Here is a 26,994-nt window from a genome sequence, read left to right as displayed (position 1 = left end):
TTTTCTGCAGACTTCTTTTCTCTCCTTTCTTCTGCCAATTATTTTAACCCTGGTCCGGCCAAACTGTCATGGTTCTCAATGGCAAGAGAACGTAATAAAGCATACAAAAGGACTAGCTCTTGGAAGATGGGAACTCGAGCTGACCATGAGCTAAACCTACCGCACAACTAACAGTGGCCGGGTAGCGTGCCTACGTTTTATCCCTAGACGCCCAGCGCCAGCCGGAGAACTGACTGACCCTAGCAGAGGAAAATACAGACCTGGCTTACCTCTAGAGAAATTTTCCCCAAAAGGCAGACAGTAGCCCCCACATATATTGGCGGTGATTTTAGAGGAAATTGACATACGAAGTATGAAGATAGGTTTAGCAAATTGAGGTCCGCTTACTAGATAGTAGGAAGACAGAAAAGGGAACTTCACGGTCAGCTGAAAACCCTTTCAAAATACCATCCTGAAATTACTTTAAGACTCTAATATCAACTCATGACACCAGAGTGGCAATTTCAGCTCACAAGAGCTTCCAGCCTCAGAAATATTTAATCACAGAGAACTGGAACAAAAATGCAAAACAAACTTAGGACAACAAGTCCAACTTAGCTGATAGTTGTCTAGGAGCAGGAACATGCAACAGAAAGGCTTCTGGTAACATTGTTGGCCGGCATAGAAATGACTGAGGAGCAAGGCTAAATAGAAAACTCCCACATCCAGATGGAAAACAGGTGAACAGAGGAGATGAAGCACACAAGTGCAGTACCACCAGAAACCACCGGGGGAGCCCAGAAACCAAATTCACAACAGATACCCTTGTGAAAATACAAAACTGGGGGCTAAAAAATCATTTTTGTGAAAAAAAAAAGAATTTTTATTTTCACGGCTCTGCGTTATAAACTGTAGTGAAACACTTGGGGGTTCAAAGCTCTCAAAACACATCTAGATAAGTTCCTTAGGGGGTCTACTTTCCAAAATGGTGTCACTTGTGGGGGTTTTTAATGTTTAGGCACATCAGGGGCTCTCCAAACGCAACATGGCATCCCATCTTAATTCCAGTCAATTTTGCATTGAAAAGTAAAATAGCGCTCCTTCCCTTCCGAGCTCTGCTATGCGCCCAAACAGTGCTTTACCCCCACATATGGGGTATCGTCGTACTCAGGACAAATTGCACAACAACTTTTGTGGTCTAATTTCTTCTCTTACCCTTGGGGAAATAAAAAAATGGGGGCGAAAAGATCATTTTTGTGAAAAAATATGATTTTGTATTTTTACGGCTCTGCATTATAAACTTCTGTGAAGCACTTGTTGGGTCAAAGTGCTCAACACACATCTAGATAAGTTCCTTAAGGGGTCTACTTTCCAAAATGGTGTCACTTGTGGGGAGTTTCAATGTTTAGGCACATCAGGGGCTCTCCAAACGCAACATGGCGTCCCATCTCAATTCCAGTCAATTTTGCATTGAAAAGTCAAATGGCGCTCCTTCCCTTCCGAGCTCTGCCCTGCGCCCAAACAATGGTTTACACCCACATATGGGGTATCAGCGTACTCAGGACAAATTTCACAACAAATTTTGGGGTCTATTTTCTCCTGTTACCCTTGGTAAAATAAAACAAATTGGAGCTGAAATAAATTTTGTGTGAAAAAAAGTTAAATGTTTATTTTTATTTAAACATTCCAAAAATTCCTGTGAAACACCTGAAGGGTTAATAAACTTCTTGAAAGTGGTTTTGAGTACCTTGAGGGGTGCAGTTTTTAGAATGGTGTCACACTTGGGTATTTTCTATCATTTAGACCCCTGAAAATGACTTCAAATGAGATGTGGTCCCTAAAAAAAAATGGTGTTGTAAAAATGAGAAATTGCTGGTCAACTTTTAACCCTTATAACTCCGTCACAAAAAAAAATTTTGGTTCCAAAATTGTGCTGATGTAAAGTAGACATGTGGGAAATGTTACTTATTAAGTATTTTGCATGACATATGTCTGTGATTTAAGGGCATAAAAATTCAAAGTTGGAAAATTGCAAAATTTTCAAAATTTTCGCCAAATATTCGTTTTTTTTACAAATAAACGCAAGTTATATCAAAGAAATTTTACCACTATCATGAAGTACAATATGTCACGAGAAAAAAGTGTCAGAATCGCCAAGATCCGTTGAAGCGTTATAGAGTTATAACCTCATAAAGGGACAGTGGTCAGAATTGTAAAAATTGGCCTGGTCATTAACGTGCAAACCACCCTTGGGGGTGAAGGGGTTAAAGTAGCCACCTTTTGCTGTGATGACTGCTTTGCACACTCTTGGCATTCTCGATGAGCTTCAAGAGGTAGTCACCGGGAATGGTTTTCACTTCACAGGTGTTCCCTGTCAGGTTTAATAAGTGGGATTTCTTGCCTTATAAATGGGGTTGGGACCATCAGTTGTGTTGTGCAGAAGTCTGGTGGATACACAGCTGATAGTCCTACTGAATAGACTGTTAGAATTTGTATTATAGCAAGAAAAAAGCAGCTAAGTAAAGAAAAATGAGTGGCCATCATTACTTTAAGAAATGAAGGTCAGTCAGTCCGAAAAATTGGGAAAACTTTGAAAGTGTCCCCAAGTGCAGTGGCAAAAACCATCAAGCGCTACAAAGAAACTGGCTCACATGAGGACCGCCCCAGGAAAGGAAGACCAAGAGTCACCTCTGCTTCTGAGGATAAGTTTATCTGAGACACCAGCCTCAGAAATCGCAGGTTAACAGCAGCTTAGAATAGAGACCAGGTCAATGCCACACAGAGTTCTAGCAGCAGACACATCTCTACAACAACTGTTAAGAGGACTGCAGACTGTGAGCCCTCGCAGGCAGGGTCCTCCCTCCTTATGTACCCGTGTGCCTTGTTTTTGCTCATGTTTAATGTATTTGTCTATATTTGCCCCGTATTTCACATGTAAAGCGCCATGGAATAAATGGCGCTATAAAAAATAATAATAATAATAATAATAGGAGACTTTGTGCAGCAGGCCTTCATGGTAAAATAGCTGCTAGGAAACCACTGCTAAGGACAGGCAACAGGCAGTAGCAAGCCTCAGTTTCTGTGGGGGCACTGTTAAATTGTTTGTTATTTATTTACTTCCTATTTTACCATGATTGCTATGGTGACAGAACCCTTTAGCGACCGCCGATATGCTTTTTAAAGGCAACAGTTAAGGGTAGTTAAACCACAGCTCTGTTAATTAACGGTGCTGTGGAAAAATTGTATAGTGCCCCCCAGAGTCAGAATTTCTCCATGGTTTCAGCTACCGGGGGGTAGCTGAGACCCCAGAGAATATGAATCGGGTCGGATTTTACCGACCCCGGTGTTGTAATCGCTGTTATTAATGGTATAACGGCGACCGCAAAAAAAAAGTCAGATTTTGCATTTCATTTCTCTCTCCTCCCCCGATCACACCCCCGGTACCTGTGGTATTCCTGCAGGCCTCTGTGAAGTCCCCTGGGCTTCCAGTGTCTTCTTCTGGGAGAAAATGGTGGGCGCATGCGAGATCTGCTGGCCGGCACCCGGCAACAATAGGAAAGTTTTCCTATTGGTTCATTTTGATCACTGTGATAGTGAATATCACAGTGATCAAAATAAAATTAAAAAGTTAATAAAACCCCCTTCTATCACCCACTTAATAATTTATTTCCATTTTTCCATTAGGGTTAGCGTTGGGCTAAAGTTAGGGTTAAGGTTAGCGTTACGGCTAGGGCTAGGGATAGAGTTAGGGATAGGGCTTGGGTTAGGAATAGGGTTAGGGTTAGGGATAGGGTTAGGGTTAGAAAATAAGGGCAGGTAAAAACTGTCTAAATGTAAGCATTTTGTGCTTTTCAATAGTTTCATTTATTGCTATGGAAAAGTGCTGCAGATTGTAGAAGTGAAGGGGACCTCCCTTTTCTTTTTGCCTCAAAATATCAAGAAGTGTTACATGAGATAACCAGGTTTAAAAAACAAAAAACAAAGACATTATTTTATTATAGTCTAATTCACGAGATGTGTATGCGATATATTCCTAAGTGAGAGCAGTGCCACCCAGTGGTTGTGATATGTGCTACAGCCTGTTCTCTCTTCTGAAGCACATCCCAGCCTCCCTGCTTCATTTCTGACAAGGGTGATGCGCTCCTGAAGGTTAAGACCACGTGCATATGTAAAGTATTTCGTGAATTTTTTTTACCTCAGTATTTATAAACCAAAACCAAGAGTGAAACAGAGGAAAAGTATAATTGTGTTGCTCTATGTCCACGTTCATATGTTCAATGTTTGCTCAGTATTTTACCTCAGTATTTGTAAGCCCAAACCAAGAGAGGAACAATCAGAGGAAAATTATAATAGAAACACGTCACCCCGTCTGTATACCTCACTCACTCCTGGTTTTGGCTTCAAATACTGAGGTAAAAAACTGACCAAAAACTCAATGTGTACACATGACCTAACGGTTTTGTCTGCTGGTATGGCGGAGCTGCTGACTCCAACTATGAATTCTCACATGCTACAAACAGAGATGCCCTTGCAGCATTGAAGCAGCACCCTGTCTCTGAAGCTGTTACAGTTTTAGGCCACATCACACTAGCAGTATTTGGTCAGTATTTTACCTTAGTATCTGTAAGCCAAAACCAGGAGTGGGTGATAAATGCAAAAGTGGTGCATATGTTTCTATTATACTTTTCCTCTGATTGTTCCACTCCTGGTTTTGGCTTACAAATACGGAGGTAAAATACTGTGCAAACACTGAACATGTGAACGTGGACTTAGAACAACACTTCGTAGTTCTGTAGCAAAGAGCTTGTAAGTGTGCGCTCTTTGATTAGAAAAATGGCTACCTCTGATAGAATGAAGTGATGGCTGGTAATGTAGGGAACAAGAATAGCAATTTTAAAAAATCCTCCTTTTTTGATAAGAGAGAGAACTTTTAATATGTGGTTAGTTACAAAGTTGCTTGTTTTTACAAGAAATTTGCAATTTTAACCATTAATGATTAGGAGAAAATCTCTTTAATAATTTTTGTATTATGTCACAATAATCTATTGACTTTGTTAAATGATAAATTGGAATCCTTAACCAAATGCAAAAGGAAGTAAGTGTGCACACAGTTATGTTATGGTTTTACTACTATTATAATAGACATAACATAAAAGTATAACAAAGCAGTGTAAAAGAACCTCTTGGATGTATGCCAATTAAAATGTTGCCAGTTATTTTTCATCGTTTCCTTGATAAAAGGCTATGGAATGTTACTGGACATTCAATCTGATGATAAAAAAGAGACAGTTTGTATTCTATTACAAGAGGAAAGTGAGAAGTAAGAGACTGAAAGAGCCCTATTATGGTTTTTTTTCACACATTGGTAAGTGTACTCTCTGTTATTTTTGCAGATAGATCAGGGACCGTTACAAAGAATGTGCCTTTTTATATCTTTTCCTTTTGTGGACCAACTGTCAGTGACATTTCCTACTTTGATCTTTGTTGCGTATCAAACTCACCAATGCAAGTCAATGGTCCATGAAAAGAAAATGGATAGAACACGGATATCATTTGTGTGCTGTATGGATTTTACTGTTTAACCCCTTTCCGACATTTGGCATAATAGTACGCCCATGTCAGACTCCCCCTTTTTGATGCGGGCACCCGCAGCTAAACCCGCACCTTTCTGGGCCCATGACAACTGATCTGAGCCTGCAACAGCCGTAGGTGGAATCGCGATCCACATGCGGCTGTTAACTAGCTAAATGCCGCTCTCAATCTCTGAGCTTGCCACCTGATAAAGATGGCAGAACGCCGTTAAAACACGTTGTGTATTATCTATCAATAATGGTCTGCACCTTTCAAACCCTCCTGTTGCTTCCACCATATTCTACTCAGCGCTCCTTACTAGACCACGCTTTTCTTTCCTATGGCTGCTAATCTCTGATAGCGGCATTTAACTTGTGCTTACCAGAATTGCTTCGGTAATCCTGCCAATCTGTGACCCCGTCACATGATCGCGGGTCACCGATAGGTCGGCATGACAACCAGAGGTCTGCAGCAGACTCCTATGGTTGTCACTGCCAGATTGCTATGAGCACTGCGCTCATAGCAACTGAGCATTTCTGCTACACACAGGCGATCTGATCATCGCCTATGTGTAGTAGAGGCGATCATAATATTGCAGCTTCTAGTCTCCCATTAAGACTATTGAAGCAAGCAAAAAGTGAAAAAAAATTTTTTGAAGATAATAAAAAATGAAAAAAAAGCAAAAAGTTCAAATCACCCCCCTTTTACCCCATTCAAAATAAAACAATAAAAATAATCAAATATACCCATATTTGGTATCACCACATTCAATATCTTCCGATCTATCAATATAAAAAATGAATTAACCTTATCGCTAAATGGGGTAATGAGAAAAAAATTAAAAACGCCAGAATTACGTTTTTTTTTGTCACCGCTACATTGCAATAAAATGCAATAATGGGCGATCAAAAGAACGTATCTACACCAAAGTGGTATCAATATAAACGTAAGATTGGTGCGCAAAGAATAAGCTCTCACCCAACCACAGATAACGAAAAATGGAAATACTACAGATCTCGGAAAATGATGCATTTTTTAATTTTTTAACAAATTTGGGATTTTTTGTCACCACTTAAAAGAGAACCAAGACATGTTTAGTGCCTGTGAACTCATAATGACCTGTAGAATCATTATGGCAGGTCAGTTTTACCATTAAGTGAATATGGTAAGAAAAAAAATTGAATTACACTATTTTTTCCAATTTCCCTGAAATTGGATTTTTTTTTCCCATTTTCCAATACACGATATATTAAAACCAATGTAATTAAAAAGTACAACTTGTCCCGCAAGCCCTTACATGGCCATATTGACCAAAAAATAAAAAAGTTATGGCTCTGTGAAGAAGGGGAGCAAAAAGTGGAAATTCAAAAACTGAAATACCCCTGGTCGTTAAGGGGTTAAAAGGTAGAAGGCACTAAGATTTATTTTTACTTTCTTATAAGAAAAAACAGTCTGAGCTTATCCTTAGTGGGGCGTGGCTAGGCAGTCATCTGGTTTTCGCTAGAGCTCCTGATGGTGGATTTAGGCTTAACCCCTTTCTGACATTGGACATACTATCCCGTCGAGGTGGGGTGGGCCCGTATGACCACCGACGGGATAGTACGTCCAGCGCGATCGGCCGCGCTCACAGGGGGAGCGCGGCCGATCACGGCCTGGTGTCAGCTGACTATCGCAGCTGACATCCCGCACTATGTGCCAGGAGCGGTCACGGACCGCCCCTGGCACATTAACCCCCGGCACACTGCGATCAAACATGATCGCAGTGTTCCGGTGGTATAGGGAAGCATCGCGCAGGGAGGGGGCTCCCTGCGGGATTCCCTGAGACCCGCGGAGCAACGCGATGTGATCGCATTGCTCCGAGCATCTCTTACCTCCTATCCCTGCAGGCCCCGGATCCAAAATGGCCGCGGGGCTGCATCCAGGTCCTGCAGGGACTACTTCCGGGTCCAGAGCAGGCGCTGGTAAGCCTGCAGCGCTGTGAGTCAGATCGCTGATCTGACAGAGTCCTGTGCAAACTGTCAAATCAACGATCTGTAATGTCCCCCCCTGGGACAAAGTAAAAAAGTAAAAAAAAAAAAATTCCACATGTGTAAAAAAAAATAAATTCCTAAATAAAGAAAAAAAAAATATTATTCCCATAAATACATTTCTTTATCTAAATAAAAAAAAAATAATAAAAGTACACATATTTAGTATTGCCGCATCTGCAACGACCCAACCTATAAAACTGTCCCACTAGTTAACCCCTTCAGTGAACACCGTAAGAAAAAAAAAAAGACAATGCCTTATTATCATACTGCCGAACAAAAAGTGGAATAACACGCAATCAAAAAGACGGATATAAATAACCATGGTACCGCTGAAAACGTCATCTTGTCCCGCAAGAAACGAGCTGCCATACAGCATCATAAGCAAAAGAATAAAAAAGTTATAGTCCTCAGAATAAAGCGATGCCAAAATAATTATTTTTTCTATAAAATAGCTTTTATCGTATAAAAGCGCCAAAACAAAAAAAAAAAAAAAATGAGATATCGCTGTAATCGTACTGACCCAAAGAATAAAACTGCTTTATCAATTTTACCAAAGGTGGAACGGTATAAACGCCTCCCCCAAAAGAAATTCATGAATAGCTGGTTTTTGGTCATTCTGCCTCACAAAAATCGGAATAAAAAGTGATCAAAAACTGTCACATGTCCGAAAATGTTACCAATAAAAACAACAACACGTCCCGCAAAAAACAAGACCTCACATGACTCTGTGGACCAAAATGGAAAAATTATAGCTCTCAAAATGTGGAGATGCAAAAACTTTTTTGCTATAAAAAGCGTCTTTTAGTGTATGACAGCTGCCAATCATAAAAATCCGCTACAAAAAAAACGCTATGAAAGTAAATCAAACCCCCCTTCATCACCCCCTTAGTTAGGGAAAAATAATAAAATTTAAAAAATGTATTTATTTCCATTTTCCCATTAGGGTTAGGGTTAGGGCTAGGGTTAGGGCTAAGGTTAGGGTTAAGGTTAGGGCTAGGGTTAGGGCTAGGGTTAGGGCTAGGGTTAGCGTTAGGGCTAGGGTTAGGGTTAGGGCTAGGGTTAGGGTTAGGGCTAGGTTAGGGTTGGGGCAAAGATTGGAGCTAAAGTTAGGGTTAGGGTTGGGGCTAAAGTTAGGGTTAGGGTTGGGGCTAAAGTTAAGGTTAGGGTTGGGGCTAAAGTTAGGGTTAGGGTTGAGACTAAAGTTAAGGTTAGGGTTGAGGCTAAAATTAGGGTTAGGGTTGGGGCTAAAGTTAGGATTAGGGTTTGGATTACATTTACGGTTGGGATAAGGGTTGGGATTAGAGTTAGGGGTGTGTCAGGGTTAGGGGTGTGGTTAGGGTTACCGTTGGGATTAGGGTTAGGGGTGTGTTTGGATTAGGGTTTCAGGTAGAATTGGGGAGTTTCCACTGTTCAGGCACATCAGGGGCTCTCCAAACGCGACATGGCGTCCGATCTCAATTCCAGCCAATTCTGCATTAAAAAAGTAAAACAGTGCTCCTTCCCTTCCGAGCTCTCCCATGCGCCCAAACAGGGGTTTACCCCAACATATGGGGTATCAGCGTACTCGGGACAAATTGGACAACAAATTTGGGGGTCCAAGTTCTCTTGTTATCCTTGGGAAAATAAAAATTTGGGGGGCTAAAAATCATTTTTGTGGGAAAAAAAGGATTTTTTATTTTCACGGCTCTGCGTTGTAAACTGTAGTGAAACACTTGGGGGTTCAAAATTCTCACAACACATCTAGATAAGTTCCTTGGGAGGTCTAGTTTCCAATATGGGGTCACTTATGGGGGGTTGCTACTGTTTGGGTACATCAGGGGCTCTGCAAATGCAACGTGACGCCTGCAGACCAATCCATCTAAGTCTGCATTCCAAATGGCGCTCCTTCCCTCCGAGCTCTGCCATGCGCCCAAACAGTGGTTACCCCCACATATGGAGTATCAGCGTACTCAGGACAAATTGGACAACAAACATTGGGGTCCAATTTATCCTGTTACCCTTGTGAAAATACAAAACTGGGGGCTAAAAAATCATTTTTGTAAAAAAAAAAAAATTATTTTCACATCTCTGCGTTATAAACTGTAGTGAAACACTTGGGGGTTCAAAGCTCTCAAAACACATCTAGATATGTTCCTTAGGGGGTCTACTTTCCAAAATGGTGTCACTTGTGGGGTTTTTTAATGTTTAGGCACATCAGGGGCTCTCCAAACGCGACATGGTGTCCCATCTCAATTCCAGTCAATTTTGCATTGAAAAGTCAAACGGCGCTCCTTCCCTTCCAAGCTCTGTCATGCGCCCAAACAGTTGTTTACCCCCACATATGGGGTATCAGCATGCTCAAGACAAATTGCACATCAACTTTCGGGGTCCAATTTCTTCTCTTATCCTTGGGAAAATAAAAAATTTGGAGCGAAAAGATCATTTTTGTGAAAAAATATGATTTTTTATTTTTACGGCTCTGCATTATAAACTTCTGTGAAGCACTTGTTGGGTCAAAGTGCTCACCACACATCTAGATAAGTTCCTTAAGGGGTCTACTTTCCAAAATGGTGTCACTTGTGGGGGGTTTCAATGTTTACGCACATCTGGGGCCCTCCAAACGCAACATGGCGTCCCATCTCAATTCCAGTCAATTTTTCATTGAAAAGTCAAATGGCGCTCCTTCCCTTCTGAGCTCTGCCATGCGCCAAACAGTGCTTTACACCCACATATGGGGTATCAGCGCACTCAGGACAAATTGCACAACAATTTTAGCAGTTCAATTTCTTCTTACCCTTGGGAAAATAAAAAATTGGCGGCGAAATATCATTTTTGTGAAAAAATATGATTTTTTATTTTTACGGCTCTACATTATAAACTTTTGTGAAGCACTTGGTGGGTCAAAGTGTTCACTACACATCTAGATAAGTTCCTTAGGGGGTCTACTTTCCAAAATGGTGTCACTTGTGGGGGGTTTCAATGTTTAGGCACATCAGGGGCTCTCCAAACGCAACATGGCGTCCCATCTCAATTCCAGTCAATTTTGCATTGAAAAGTAAAATGGCGCTCCTTTCCTTCCGAGCTCTGCCATGCACCCAAACAGTGGTTTACCCCCACATATGGGGTATCAGCGTACTCAGGACAAATTGTACAACAACTTTTTGTGTCCATGTTCTCCTGTTACCCTTGGTAAAATAAACAAATTGGAGCTGAAATAAATTTTGTGTGAAAAAAGGTTAAATGATCATTTTTATTTAAACGTTCCAAAAACTCCTGTGAAACACCTGAAGAGTTAATAAACTTCTTGAATGTGATTTTTAGCACCTTGAGGGGTGCAGTTTTTAGAATGGTGTCACACTTGGGTATTTTCTATCATATAGACCCCTCAAAATGACTTCAAATGAGATGTGGTCCCTAAAAAAAAATGGTGTTGTAAAAATGAGAAATTTCTGGTCAACTTTTAACCCTTATAACTCCCTAACAAAAAAAAATTTTGGTTCCAAAATTGTGCTGATGTAAAGTAGACATGTGGGAAATGTTACTTATTAAGTATTTTGCATGACATATCTCTGTGATTTAAGTGTATAAAAATTCAAAGTTGGAAAATTGCGAAATTTTCAAAATTGTTGCCAAATTTCCATTTTTTTCACAAATAAATGCAGGTAATATCAAAGAAATTTTACCACTATCATGAAGTACAATATGTCGCGAGAAAACTGTGTCAGAATTACCGGGATCCGTTGAAGCATTCCAAAGTTATAACCTCATAAAGGACATTGGTCAGAATTGTAAAAATTGGCCTGGTCATTAACGTGCAAACCACCCTTGGGGATAGAGGGGTTAAGCTTCAGGTGACCCCCAGGTAACACTCCAATGGCAGTCGCTGACCTCAAGGTTAAGAATCACAGACACGGACTTGGAAAACAAGACTGGGTGAACACTGATACAGGTTCCGCCAGAGAAGTTTCAGGCTAAAGTAACATGAATAACAGGAACAGGTTCATATTCAGACTAGACCGATTCAGCAACTGGTCCAGGTTCTAACAGAATAGGTTCAGGGACCTAACAACTATCTAATAGGGACAAACTCAAGCTAAGGCCTGTGTCACACATGCATATGCAATGCGAGAAACTTGCACGAGTCTATCACATCAATACCCGGTTCGAACGGAGTGTTCAACTGCATAGAAATACATGCAGCCGCATGCTCTGGTTCCAAGTGCCAGTGGCAGTGCTGGGTATGGATGCAAGAAACTCGCGTGAGTTTCTTGCATTGCACATGCAAGAGTGACACCGGCCATAACACTAAGGGTATGTGCACACGTTGCGGATTTCTTGCAGAAAATTCCTGAAGAAAACCGGAAATTTTCTGCAAGAAATCCGCATTTTTTTTTTTGCGTTTTTTTTCCGGTTTTTTCGCATTTTTTTAGCATTCTGCAAGCGTAATTAGCTTGCAGAATGCTAAAGTTTTCCCTGCAATCTGTAGCATCGCTTGGAAAACTGACTGACAGGTTGGTCACACTTGTCAAACATAGCGTTTGACAAGTGTGACCAACTTTTTACTATAGATGCTGCCTATGCAGCATCTATAGTAAAAGATAGAATGTTTAAAAATAATAAAAAAAATAAAAAAATGCTTATACTCACCCAGACATCTCACCGGCGTCCGTTCCGTATAGCTGGTCTGTGCGCACAGGACCTCCCGTGACGTCACGGTCACGTGAGCGGTCACATGACCGCTCACGACCAATCACAGGACAGTGACGTCATTCGGCGAGGTCCTTCAGCGCACACCAGGTACAGAAACCGAACGGCAGCGTGCGAGGAGGCGGGAATACATCGAGGGTGAGTATAGGACTGTTTATTATTTTATTTCTTATTTTTTGACCACTTATATGGTGCCCAGTCCGTGGAGGAGAGTCTCCTCTCCTCCACCCTGGGTACCAACCGCATATAATCTGCTTACTTCCCGCATGGTGTGCACAGCCCCGTGCGGGAAGTAAGCAGATCAATGGACCCCTAGGTGTGCGGAATCCCTGCAATTCCGCATTTTTAATGAACATGTTGCTTTTTTTTCCGCTATGCGATTTTTTCGCGGAAAAAATCGCAACATTTGCACCAAAAATGCGGAATACCCTGTAAATAATAGGAGGCTTATGTAAGCGTTTTTTTTCGCGTTTTTATCACGTTTTTATAGCGAAAAAACGCGAAAAAAACGCTAACAATCCTGAACGTGTGCACATGGCCTAAAAAGGGCATTGTACAGGCACCTCCCTACATGGAGTGATGCCTTAGGCTGGGATCACACATGCGAGAAACACGGCTGAGTCTCGCATGTTAATACCTGGCATTGCACCCGGCACCCCAGAGCAGAGCATGCGGCTCCACGTATTGCTATGCGGCCACACGCTCCGCTCCTGAGAGCCGGTTACAGTGCCAGTTACAGTGCCTGGTATTAACATGCGTCGGCCGTGTTTCTTGCATGTGTGATCCCTGCCTCAAGTATTAACCCCTTCAAGTCGCGGCCCTTTTTCGTTTTTGCATTTTTGTTTTTCACTTCCCTCCTTCCCAGAGCCATAACTTTTTTATTTTTCCATCAATATGGTCACGTGAGGGCTTATTTTTTTGCGGGACGAGTTGTACTTTGAACGACACCATTGGTTTTACCATGTCTTTTACTAGAAAACGGGAAAAAAAATTCCAAGTGCGGTGAAATTGCAAAAAAAGTGCAATCCCACACTGGTTTTTTGTTTGGCTTTTTTGCTAGATTCACTAAATGCTAAAACTAACCTGCCTTTGTGATTCTCTAGGTCATTACGAGTTCATGGACACCTAACATGTCTAGGTTATTTTTTATCCAAGTGGTGAAAAAAAATTCAAAACTTTGCTTAAAAAAAAAAAAAAGTGCCATTTTCCGATACCCGAAGCGTCTCCATTTTTCATGATCTGGGGTCGGGTGAGGGCTTATTTTTTGCGTGCTGAGCTGACGTTTTTAATATTATCACTTTTGTGCAGATACATTCTTTTGATCGCCCGTTATTGCATTTTAATGCAATGTTGCGGCGACCAAAAAAACGTAATTCTGGGGTTTCGAATTTTTTTTCGCTACGCTGTTTAGCGATCAGGTTAATGCTTTTTTTTATTGATAGATCGGGCGATTCTGAATGCGGTGATACCAAATACGTGTAGGTTTGATTTTTTTTTTATTGTTTTATTTAGGATGGGGCGAAAGGGGGGGTGTTTTAAACTTTTATATTTTTTATATTTTTTTCATATTTTTAAAAACATTTTTTTTTTACTTGTGCCATGCTTCAATAGCCTCCATGGGAGGCTAGAAGCTGGCACAAATCGATTGGCTCAGCTACATAGCAGCGATCATCAGATCGCTGCTATGTAGCTGAATTGCAGGTGTGCTGTGAGCGCCGACCACAGGGGTGCACTCACAGTAGGCCGGCATCAGTAACCATAGAGGTCTCAAGGACCTCTATGGTTACTGTCCTGACACATCGCCGACCCCTGATCATGTGACGGGGTCGGCGATGCGCTCATTTCCGGCCGCATGGCCGGGAGCGGTAGTTAAATGCCGCTGTCTGCGTTTGACAGCGGCATTTAACAGGTTAATAGCGGCGGGTGAATAGCGATGTCACCCGCCGCTATTGCGCGCACATGTCAGCTGTACAAAACAGCTGACATGTCGCGACTTTGATGTGGGCTCAGCGCCGGAGTCCACATCAAAGGGGGAGAAACGACATGCGCAGTAATAGTATGGCGCATGTCGTGAAAGGGTTAAATGCCTCCCAGCTATTGGCTAAAGGCAGATTCAGAGTGCATGTGCTACCCCTTTTAGAACTGAGGATAGAGCGCAGGCACTTAGCGCACTACTGTGAAACTTGCGTGCAGGCCCAGGAGCATGAAGCCACTGCAGAATAGGAGGACACCACCGAATGGTCATTCCGGAGAGTTTGTCGATGTCCCTGCTAGCAGAAGAGAGAGAGAACATAAAGGAACGTCAGCATTCACATTACAGCGACACACAGACTAAAAATTTAAAAAACACTATCCATTTTTTAGGTTAATGCAAAAAATTGAGCTGTTATACCAGCTTTCCTTGGTCACTTAAATACTACACAGACAATACTGTAGATTTTCAGAGCCAGTTACACTACTCCAGGAACAAATATGAAATTATTTCTGGGTAACTTAATAACCATATATCTTAAGAATTTACAGTTAGAAGAAGTAATCTCTTGGCCCATTAGTATACGAGCTTCCCAACTAATTATAATCTCAGGCATTCTTCAAAGTTTTTAAGCACTATTAAAATGTTTTATTAAAAAAGAAAAAAGCTATACATTTTAAATCTCCAGCATGATTTTTTTTTTAAAATTATAACACTCTGTACATGCATTAATCCTGCTATTTTTAAGCTCTATAAAAAAGATTGAGGGGGGTGAACCGCAGACCACCAAAATGCCACTAGCTAAGTGATGTATGTAAAACAAACAAGGTCACAAAAATGTGCCCTATAAAAAAAAAAAACAACGTTACGTGTATTTTTTCAAATTGTTTTCATTGGTGCTTAATTTATACTGGTGCAGTTTGCAAGTGACTACAGCTCTGAACCACGTAAAGACAGAACTATGCTGGGCTTTGTTTTCTGACAGCCATAGCTTTTTATTTTACCATCGATCTAGCCATATGAGGGCTATTGATTACATTTTGTTAACCCTTCCTGGAAGCGGAGTTGAAAAAAAATAGCAATTTTGATTTTTTTTTGGTTGTTGTTGTTGTGATGTTCTCCATGCAGAATAAAAGATATGTTACCCTTAGGCGATGTCCAGAGGAAACTATTAAAGATCGTTTGAATTTCATCCAGAAAAAAAGGAAAACTAATATCCTAATTGTCACTTGTGTGCCATCATTGTGTCCATTTTTTTTATTTCCATGTTTACCATTTATACTTCAACAGTTTAAAATGTACATGATCAAATACATAAAAATTGGATGCATACGGACGAGCTGTATAGTGCCCACTGCAATTTTTTTTTTACATGCACACTCAGTCTACATGAAAAAACGGTCATCTAAACAGTCCTTTTAAATAACTTTGGTTAGTATTCTAACCAATCTTAAGGACTCATTCAGAAGAACGTAATAAAGGCCTAGGGGCTGTCCATATGTAAAATTGATATCCTATAGACAGAACAGTGACCAAGACAAGTCAATTTGATAATTCACATGAACCTTTTTACATACGGACATATTGATTCATATTCTGGGTTAAACTCACCCACATTAAGTCAATGTGATAAATAGATCAAATATAAGTTAACATCCATATTCAAATATTTTTAATGAATACATTAAAACTATAAAGATAGAAAATTGTATCTGACCATTATGATATTAATTTGTTAATTGGTTAATGTAAAAAACAGATGCATAGACAAAACAGACATACAGATTGCAGACTGACGTAAAAACTAGACACGTGGATTGCAAGAATATTTTAACCATACTAATGAGTGGGGGAAAATACATAACAGAAACACATTAAAAAAATTAGCGTAGGTGCATACGGTCAGTAAACGCTGCAGGTTGGACGCTTACTTGCCCAGCATTCAACCCACAATGTCCAGATGTTACAGCATAGTGGATGGAATTTCAAGAAATCCCATGTCCACTATGTGTCCAGAGACGCCCGAGACTCCTCTGCAGAGACGGACATGCAGCACGTCTTTCCAGGCAGCAGCATTTCAAATTTCACTTTTACAATATACAGTATGGACGTGGTGAATCTGCACAGTTCAATGAACACATACGGATTCACCTGCGTTCAATAGCAGGAAGTGCTATGAACGCAGCAGACATAGATTCTATTTAAAGGGAATCTATGAGTAGGATCAACCCTCATAAACCATCTATATGGGAATGCTAGTCATAGGAAGATGAATAAAATGGTTCCTTGATATCTGTGATCGGATGTTTTATTCCAGAGAAATCCACGTTTTTCTTATATATAAATGAGCTGTTCAGGGATATGGTCCAGACACTGGTCTGCATAAGAATCTGCCTCCAGAGCTTATTTTAATGACTTACACTGCCAGTCAATGAGTTCTGCTTACCCTTAACCTGGACTAAAAGAGTCCTTGCTCTTGTCTGCGTGGTCTTCTGGATTTTTCCTGTTTCCTGACCTTGGCTTGAATTTTGACTATCTGCTTGCGTTCCGATTTTGTCCCTGACATGATCTCTTGACACTGATCCCATGTGGCAACCATACTTGCCTTCAGCTCATCACCTATATGTAGCAGAGCCGATCGGACAACTGCAGCTTCTCGTCTCCCATGAAGACTATTGAAGCATGCAAAAAGTTTTAAAAAGTTTTTAAAAAAATATATAAAAAAAAAAAAATATAAAAGTTTAAATAACCGCCCTTTCGCCCCCATTCAAAATTAAACAATAAAAAAAATCAAACATACACATATTTGGTATTGCCGAGTTCAGGATCGCCCGATCTATCATGATAAAAAAAGAATTAACCTGATTACTGAATGGTGTAATAAGAAAAAAAGTAAAAACAACAGAATTATATTTTTTTGGTCGCCGCTACATTGCAATAAAATGCAATAACGGGCGAACAAAATATCGTATCTGCACCAAAATGGTATCATTAAAAATATCAACTCAGCACGCAAAAAATAAGCCCTCACCCCACCCAAGATCACGAAAAAAGGAGACGCTACGGGTATCGGAAAATGGCACAATTTTTTTTTTTTTTAACCAAAGTTTGGATTATTTATTTCACCACTTTAGTATATAAAAGAACCTAGACATGTTTGGTGTCTATGAACTCATAATGACCTGGAGAATCATAATGGCAGGTCAGTTTTAGCATTTAGTGAACATGGTAAAAAAAAGAAACAACTGTTGAATTGCACTCTTTTTGCAATTTCATCGCACTTGGATTTTTTTTCCCGTTTTCAACTACAAGACATGTTAAAACCAATGGTGTTGTTCAAAAGTACATCTCGTCCCACAAAAAACAAGCCCTCACATGGCTATTTTGACAGAAAAATAAAAAAGCTATGGCTCTGGCAAGAAGGGGAGAAAAAAATGAAAACGCAAAAACAGAAAAAGGCCCTGGGGTTAAGGGGTTAATGCTATTTACTGTACAGAATAAAATTAGTAGTACTTTTAGGGTAAGGTGACACTAGGCATTTTTTTAGCGCTTTTTTCCTGAACTCTTGGTAGGAAAGAAGCTGCAGAAAAAAAGCATGTTTTTTTCTGCGGTTTTGGCATGCTAGATTTGTCTCTTGCGCATGCTGATAAACTATAGTGTTGGAAAAAAGTCCTATTCTGTACAATCCGGTTTTGGCAGAAAAAAAATTCAACAAAACCTGATACCTGCGTTTTTGGTGTGTTTTTTCTGCTTTTTCACCACCCATTCATTTTAAGTACGGTCCGTTTTTTATGGCCATAATACGCAGTAATTGTCCCAAAACACTGTTCCGTATTCAATGCGAGGATTCGATTTTTACGCACAAATTTATCCGTGTGTCATCCATATGGCATCTGATTCTTTCTCGCATGCTTGCAAAATGGACATATCATGGATCCATCGGCTCAAATTTTCTTAAAAACATATTGTAAGAGTCATGTCGGTCTGGTAGTCGGGGGCAGGTATATCTCGCCCAGGTATTTGTCCTATGTGAATTAGGCCGCTCAGTATCTTCAGGATACCGAGGGGTTAATAAGTGCAGGAATAAAGGCTGACCAGCTGGAGGTTTCAGGTGTCAGCCTGGGGCACACAGAATGCCTGTCTGTGTGAGACAACCGTGAGTGAGAGCTGTGCTCGTGACCTGTGTAATGTTAGCTGGGTGGGAGAAGCCCCCCAGTTGTTAGATAGGAACGTATTTGTATAGTTAGCGCCGGACAGGCAAGGATTTATTTTTATGTTTTGCTTTCTGTATTTGCTTTCACTTTAATAAACCTGACCTGAGGTCAGTCTACTTGGAAACCTGCTGTCGCCTCAGAGTTTAATGCACAAACCACGTGACCTTTGACCCCAGCAAAGGCGATCCCGGAGTGTTTTGTTACATTGTGGTGGAGAACGCGGGCATTCCGTGGCACAGGCGACAGTATGGAAGACGTGGTGAAAGCCCTAGTACAGTCCGCTGCCGTACAGCAGGAAGCTAATCGCTTGATGGCCGCACAGCTGAAGGAGTTGGTGGACGTGACGACTGCAGACCGCCAGCTTCTCCAACAGGTGGCGCAGCGCTTGGTGAGCATGCCTGAGGCTAACCCGGAAGCAGAGTCCAGGAGAATCCATGTGAGTCGGTACTGGCAAAAGCTGACCGCAGAAGATGACGTTGAGGCGTACCTGACAACGTTTGAGCGGACAGCGTTGAGAGAGAAGTGGCCGAAGGAACGATGGGCCGATCTAATTGCTCCGTTTCTCTCCGGTGAGGCCCAAAAGGCTTACCATGACTTGGACCCGGAAGTCGCTCAGGACTTTGAGAGGCTGAAAGCTGAGGTCCTGGCCCGGCTGGGTGTGACGACGGCTGTCCGTGCACAGAGGGTACATCAGTGGACCTATCAGCCAGATAAACCGCCGCGATCGCAGATGTTCGACCTGATCTACTTGATAAAGAAATGGCTGCAACCCGAGGTACTGACAACTCCGGAGATAATCCAGCGCATCGTTCTGGACAAGTACCTGAGAGTACTACCACCGGCGCTGAAAAAGTGGGTGAGCCAAGGAAATCCCGCGACAGCGGATCAATTGGTGGACTTGGTGGAGCGTTATTCCGTGGCGGAAGGACTTCCTGATGATACCGCTACTACCCGAACTGTACCTCCTCCTCGTGGAACCGGTAAGACTGTTCCAGGGACTGCGGGGGAAGGAAAATTGCCAAAAACTGTGGGGGAGGAACACGGGACTGCTCGCACCCCGAGATCAAGGGTGTCGGACTCTGGTTTCAATAGGGGGCCTGTTAGGTGTTTCCGTTGCCATGAGAAGGGCCATGTTTCTGCGAACTGTCCTGTTACCACTGAACCCATGCAGTGCGACGTTACGGACTCTAAGAAACGCATGTCTTTGGTTACACGGCTAGTAAGTGTGAATGCGGGTCAAAATGATACAGCGAAACACCTGCGTGAATTGTCTGTAGATGGGAAAAATGTTGTGGCATTGCTAGACTCTGGAAGTGTGGTGACTCTGGTGAAAGCCAGTCTGGTGGCACTTCCATCTGGTCCGTCTGATAAATTTCTGTAACGTGTGTGCATGGTGACACCTGCTCATATCCTACAGCAGTCATATGTATCTCCACTCCCTATGGGTCTGTGCAACACAAAGTGGGACTCGTTCCCGCATTGTTACATGATATAATCCTGGGCAGGGATTTTCCTCATTTCTGGCAGTTGTGGGAGAATCAGTTGCTCCTTCACGGTAGCTGTAACCATGAATCTTCCCCCATGCCATCTGGAGGTCCCGAGTTCCTAGACGAGACCCCACAGGAAGATGTTGCTGGGGAGGTTATTGAATCTAACCTTCAGTTCCCCTTCTCAGTTATGGCGGGGGAAACTGAGGAAACTGAGGAAACTCAGCGAGAGGCGGAGGCAGACAGCCATCCAGCACCCTGCCTACCCGATTTGGGAGTTCAGTTGGATGACTTCCACAGCGAACAAATGAAAGATCCTACCCTGACTCAGGCTAGGAAAAATTTAAAAGTGATAGATAGCGTACCCGTAGAACCTGACACTAGGCTAGCGTACCCGTACATGGTTCTTGAGAATGGTTTACTCTACCAGGTAGAGAAAAAAGAGGAAGACACTGTGCAACAGTTAGTGGTACCCAAACCTTATCGGCGGAAGGTACTGGACCTGGCCCACGGACATATAATGGGGGGACATCTGGGGGTACAAAAAACCACAGAAAGGATATTGCATTGTTTTGTGTGGCCCGGAATACACAATGATGTGCGTAACTATTGTGAGTCCTGTCCAGAGTGCCAAATCTCGGCACCTAAACCTCGGTTCTGTAGCCCTTTGGTACCCCTCCCTATTATTGGGGTCCCGTTTGAGAGAATTGGGATGGATTTGGTTGGGCCCCTTCCCCGGTCCGCACGTGGGCATCAACATATCCTCGTCATCATGGACTATGCCACTCGTTAATCCGAAGCCATCCCTTTGCGTAACACTGCTACCAAAACGATCGCCAAAGAGTTGGTACAAGTGTTTAGTCGGGTGGGAATTCCAAAACAGATACTCACCGACCAGGGGACTCCCTTTATGTCAAGGGTGATGAAGGAGCTCTTCAGGCTCTTACAAATAGACCAGTTGCGTACGTCTGTCTATCACCCTCAAACAGATGGCCTGGTTGAGCGGTTCAATAAAACCTTAAAACAGATGCTCCGGAAGGCGATAGACAAAGATGGGAAGAACTGGGATTACTTGTTACCCTATTTGCTGTTTGCCATTAGGGAAGTTCCCCAGTCTTCCACAGGATTCTCGCCTTTCGAGCTATTATATGCCCGTCGTCCTCGTGGACTGTTGGACGTCTGTTGTGAAATTGGATTCTGGGCTCCCCCGGTGGCCACTTGTGGAATTTAACTTGTGTGCATCATCCCCTCTGTTCACCTGCTCCTATCAGGATGTGGGAGTCGCTTTATAACCTTGCTCCACTGTCAGTTTCATGCCGGTCAACAATGTAATCAGTAGCCTTTCTGTGCTTGTTCCTGCTACTAGACAACTCCCAGCTAAGTTGGACTTTTGTCCTTGTGTGTTTTTGCATTTTGTTCCTGTTCACAGCTGCTGTTTCGTTACTGTGTCTGGAAAGCTCTTGTGAGCGGAAATTGCCACTCTGGTGTTATGAGTTAATGCTAGAGTCTTAAAGTAATTTCTGGATGGTGTTTTGATAGGGTTTTCTGCTGACCATGAAAGTGCCCTTTCTGTCTTCATGCTATCTAGTAAGCGGACCTCGATTTTGCTAAACCTATTTTCATACTACGTTTGTCATTTCATCTTAAATCACCGCCAATATATGTGGGGGCCTCTGTCTGCCTTTTGGGAAAATTTCTCTAGAGGTGAGCCAGGACTGTCTTTTCCTCTGCTAGGATTAGGTAGTTCTCCGGCTGGCGCTGGGCATCTAGGGATAAAAAAACGTAGGCATGCTACCCGGCCACTTCTAGTTGTGCGGCAGGTTTAGTTCATGGTCAGTATAGTTTCCATTTTCCAAGAGCTAGTTCTCATATATGCTGGGCTATGTTCTCTCGCCATTGAGAATCATGACAGTTTGACCGGCCCAAAAAAGGGTTAAATTACTGGCTGAGAAAGGAGAGAAAAAAGAAGTCTGCTACAATTTTTTTTTTTTTTTTTTTTTCCCTCTAGTTCTGAGTGTGCTCTTAATTGAATCACTTGCTAGTCTGCCTATACTGCAGCCTTCCTCTCTTCCTCTCCTTCTAATCCTTGAATGGCTCTGTGTTCACCTGTTTCAAATGGATCTTCAGAGTGTAGCTACAGGTTTGAATAATCTCGCCACAAAGGTACAAAATTTGCAAGATTTTGTTGTTCATGCACCTATGTCTGAGCCTAGAATTCCTTTGCCTGAATTCTTCTCGGGGAATAGATCTCACTTTCAAAATTTTAAAAATAATTGCAAATTGTTTTTGTCCCTGAAGTCTCGCTCTGCCGGAGACCCTGCACAGCAGGTCAGGATTGTAATTTCCTTGCTCCGGGGCGACCCTCAAGACTGGGCTTTTGCATTGGCACCAGGGGATCCTGCGTTGCTCAATGTGGATGCGTTTTTTCTGGCCTTGGGGTTGCTTTATGAGGAACCTCATTTAGAGCTTCAGGCGGAAAAGGCCTTGATGTCCTTGTCTCAGGGGCAAGATGAAGCTGAAATATACTGCCAAAAATTCCGCAAATGGTCTGTGCTTACTCAGTGGAATGAGTGCGCCCTGGCGGCAATTTTCAGAGAAGGTCTCTCTGATGCCATTAAGGATGTTATGGTGGGGTTCCCTGTGCCTGCGAGTCTGAATGAGTCCATGACGATGGCTATTCAGATCGATAGGCGTCTGCGGGAGCGCAAACCTGTGCACCATTTGGCGGTGTCTACTGAGAAAACGCCAGAAAATATGCAATGTGATAGAATTCTGTCCAGAAGCGAGCGGCAGAATTTTAGACGAAAAAATGGGTTGTGCTTCTATTGTGGTGATTCTACTCATGTTATATCAGCATGCTTTAAGCGTACTAAGAAGCCTGACAAGTCTGTTTCAATTAGCACTTTACAGTCTAAGTTTATTCTATCTGTGACCCTGATTTGTTCTTTGTCATCTATTACCGCGGACGCCTATGTCGACTCTGGCGCTGCTTTGAGTCTTATGGATTGGTCCTTTGCCAAACGCTGTGGGTATGATTTGGAGCCATTGGAGGCTCCGATACCTCTGAAAGGGATTGACTCCACCCCATTGGCTAGTAATAAACCACAATACTGGACACAAGTGACTATGCGTGTTAATCCGGATCACCAGGAGGTTATTCGCTTTCTGGTGCTGTATAATCTACATGATGTTTTGGTGCTGGGATTGCCATGGCTGCAATCTCATAACCCAGTCCTCGACTGGAGAGCTATGTCTGTGTTAAGCTGGGGATGTAAAGGAACTCATGGGGACGTACCTTTGGTTTCCATTTCATCATCTATTCCCTCTGAGATTCCTGAATTCTTGTCTGACTTTCGTGACGTTTTTGAAGAACCCAAGGTTGGTTCACTACCTCCGCACCGGGAGTGCGATTGTGCCATAGACTTGATCCCGGGTAGTAAATACCCTAAGGGTCGTTTATTTAATCTGTCTGTGCCTGAACACGCTGCTATGCGAGAATATATAAAGGAGTCCTTGGAAAAGGGACATATTCGTCCTTCATCATCTCCCTTAGGAGCCGGTTTTTTCTTTGTGTCTAAGAAAGACGGCTCTTTGAGGCCGTGTATTGATTATCGACTTTTGAATAAAATCACGGTTAAATATCAATATCCGTTACCACTGCTTACTGATTTGTTTGCTCGTATAAAGGGGGCCAAGTGGTTCTCTAAGATTGATCTCCGTGGGGCGTATAATTTGGTGCGAATCAAGCAGGGGGATGAGTGGAAAACCGCATTTAATACGCCCGAGGGCCATTTTGAGTATTTGGTGATGCCTTTTGGTCTTTCAAATGCCACTTCAGTCTTCCAGTCCTTTATGCATGACATTTTCCGCGATTATTTGGATAAATTTATGATTGTGTATCTGGATGATATTCTGATTTTTTCGGATGACTGGGACTCTCATGTCCAGCAGGTCAGGAGGGTTTTTCAGGTTTTGCGGTCTAATTCCTTGTGTGTGAAGGGTTCTAAGTGTGTTTTTGGGGTTCAGAAGATTTCCTTTTTGGGATACATTTTTTCCCCCTCTTCCATCGAGATGGATCCTGTCAAGGTTCAGGCTATTGGTGATTGGACGCAACCCTCTTGTCTTAAGAGTCTTCAGAAATTTTTGGGCTTTGCTAACTTTTATCGTCGATTTATTGCTGGTTTTTCTGATGTTGTAAAACCATTGACTGATTTGACTAAGAAGGGTGCTGATGTTGCTGATTGGTCCCCTGATGCTGTGGAGGCCTTTCGGGAGCTCAAGCGCCGCTTTTCTTCCACCCCAGTGTTGCGTCAGCCTGATGTTGCTCTTCCTTTTCAGGTTGAGGTCGACGCTTCTGAAATCGGAGCTGGGGCGGTGTTGTCGCAGAGAAGTTCCGACTGCTCCGTGATGAGACCTTGTGCTTTTTTTTCCCGTAAATTTTCGCCCGCCGAGCGGAATTATGATATTGGGAATCGGGAGCTTTTGGCCATGAAGTGGGCTTTTGAGGAGTGGCGTCACTGGCTTGAGGGGGCCAGACATCAGGTGGTGGTATTGACTGACCACAAAAATTTAATTTACCTTGAGTCTGCCAGGCGCCTGAATCCTAGACAAGCGCGCTGGTCGTTGTTTTTCTCTCGGTTTAATTTTGTGGTGTCTTACCTACCGGGTTCTAAGAATGTTAAGGCGGATGCCCTTTCTAGGAGTTTTGAGCCTGACTCCCCTGGTAATTCTGAGCCCACAGGTATCCTTAAAGATGGAGTGATATTGTCTGCCGTTTCTCCAGACCTGCGGCGGGCCTTGCAGGAGTTTCAGGCGGATAGACCTGATCGTTGCCCACCTGGTAGACTGTTTGTTCCTGATGATTGGACCAGTAGAGTCATCTCTGAGGTTCATTCTTCTGCGTTGGCAGGTCATCCTGGAATCTTTGGTACCAGGGATTTGGTGGCAAGGTCCTTCTGGTGGCCTTCCCTGTCACGAGATGTGCGAGGCTTTGTGCAGTCTTGTGACGTTTGTGCTCGGGCCAAGCCTTGTTGTTCTCGGGCTAGTGGATTGTTGTTACCCTTGCCTATCCCGAAGAGGCCTTGGACGCACATCTTGATGGATTTTATTTCGGATCTGCCTGTTTCTCAGAAGATGTCTGTCATCTGGGTGGTGTGTGACCGTTTCTCTAAGATGGTCCATCTGGTTCCCTTGCCTAAGTTGCCTTCTTCTTCCGAGTTGGTTCCTCTGTTTTTTCAAAATGTTGTTCGTTTGCATGGTATTCCGGAGAATATAGTTTCTGACAGAGGGACCCAATTCGTGTCTAGATTTTGGCGGGCATTCTGTGCTAGGATGGGCATAGATTTGTCTTTTTCGTCTGCTTTCCATCCTCAGACTAATGGCCAGACCGAGCGGACTAATCAGACCTTGGAGACATATTTGAGGTGTTTTGTGTCTGCGGATCAGGATGATTGGGTTGCTTTTTTGCCTTTGGCGGAGTTCGCCCTCAATAATCGGGCCAGCTCTGCCACCTTGGTGTCCCCGTTTTTCTGTAATTCGGGGTTTCATCCTCGATTTTCCTCTGGTCAAGTGGAATCTTCGGATTGTCCTGGAGTGGATGCTGTGGTGGAGAGATTGCATCAGATTTGGGGGCAGGTGGTGGACAATTTGAAGTTGTCCCAGGAGAAGACTCAGCTTTTTGCCAACCGCCGTCGTCGTGTTGGTCCTCGGCTTTGTGTTGGGGACTTGGTGTGGTTGTCTTCTCGTTTTGTCCCTATGAGGGTTTCTTCTCCTAAGTTTAAGCCTCGGTTCATCGGCCTGTACAAGATATTGGAGATTATTAACCCTGTGTCCTTCCGTTTGGACCTCCCTGCATCCTTTTCGATTCATAGTGTTTTTCATCGGTCATTGTTGCGCAGGTATGAGGTACCAGCTGTGCCTTCCGTTGAGCCTCCTGCTCCGGTGTTGGTTGAGGGTGAGTTGGAGTACGTTGTGGAAAAGATCTTGGACTCTCGTGTTTCCAGACGGAAACTCCAGTATCTGGTCAAATGGAAGGGATACGGTCAGGAGGATAATTCTTGGGTCACTGCCTCTGATGTTCATGCCTCCGATCTTGTCCGTGCCTTTCATAGGGCTCATCCTGATCGCCCTGGTGGTTCTGGTGAGGGTTCGGTGCCCCCTCCTTGAGGGGGGGGTACGGTTGTGAAATTGGATTCTGGGCTCCCCCGGTGGCCACTTGTGGAATTTAACTTGTGTGCATCATCCCCTCTGTTCAACTGCTCCTATCAGGATGTGGGAGTCGCTATATAACCTTGCTCCTCTGTCAGTTTCATGCCGGTCAACAATGTAATCAGTAGCCTTTCTGTGCTTGTTCCTGCTACTAGACAACTCCCAGCTAAGTTGGACTTTTGTCCTTGTGTGTTTTTGCATTTTGTTCCTGTTCACAGCTGCTGTTTCGTTACTGTGTCTGGAAAGCTCTTGTGAGCGGAAATTGCCACTCTGGTGTTATGAGTTAATGCTAGAGTCTTAAAGTAATTTCTGGATGGTGTTTTGATAGGGTTTTCTGCTGACCATGAAAGTGCCCTTTCTGTCTTCATGCTATCTAGTAAGCGGACCTCGATTTTGCTAAACCTATTTTCATACTACGTTTGTCATTTCATCTTAAATCACCGCCAATATATGTGGGGGCCTCTGTCTGCCTTTTGGGAAAATTTCTCTAGAGGTGAGCCAGGACTGTCTTTTCCTCTGCTAGGATTAGGTAGTTCTCCGGCTGGCGCTGGGCATCTAGGGATAAAAAAACGTAGGCATGCTACCCGGCCACTTCTAGTTGTGCGGCAGGTTTAGTTCATGGTCAGTATAGTTTCCATTTTCCAAGAGCTAGTTCTCATATATGCTGGGCTATGTTCTCTCGCCATTGAGAATCATGACAGTTTGACCGGCCCAAAAAAGGGTTAAATTACTGGCTGAGAAAGGAGAGAAAAAAGAAGTCTGCTACAATTTTTTTTTTTTTTTTTTTTTTCCCTCTAGTTCTGAGTGTGCTCTTAATTGAATCACTTGCTAGTCTGCCTATACTGCAG

Source organism: Ranitomeya variabilis, chromosome 1, assembly GCF_051348905.1.
Source record: "Ranitomeya variabilis isolate aRanVar5 chromosome 1, aRanVar5.hap1, whole genome shotgun sequence".
Taxonomy (NCBI): domain Eukaryota; kingdom Metazoa; phylum Chordata; class Amphibia; order Anura; family Dendrobatidae; genus Ranitomeya; species Ranitomeya variabilis.
The sequence above is the reverse complement of the archived record's forward strand: the minus strand, read 5'-3'. Positions refer to the sequence as shown.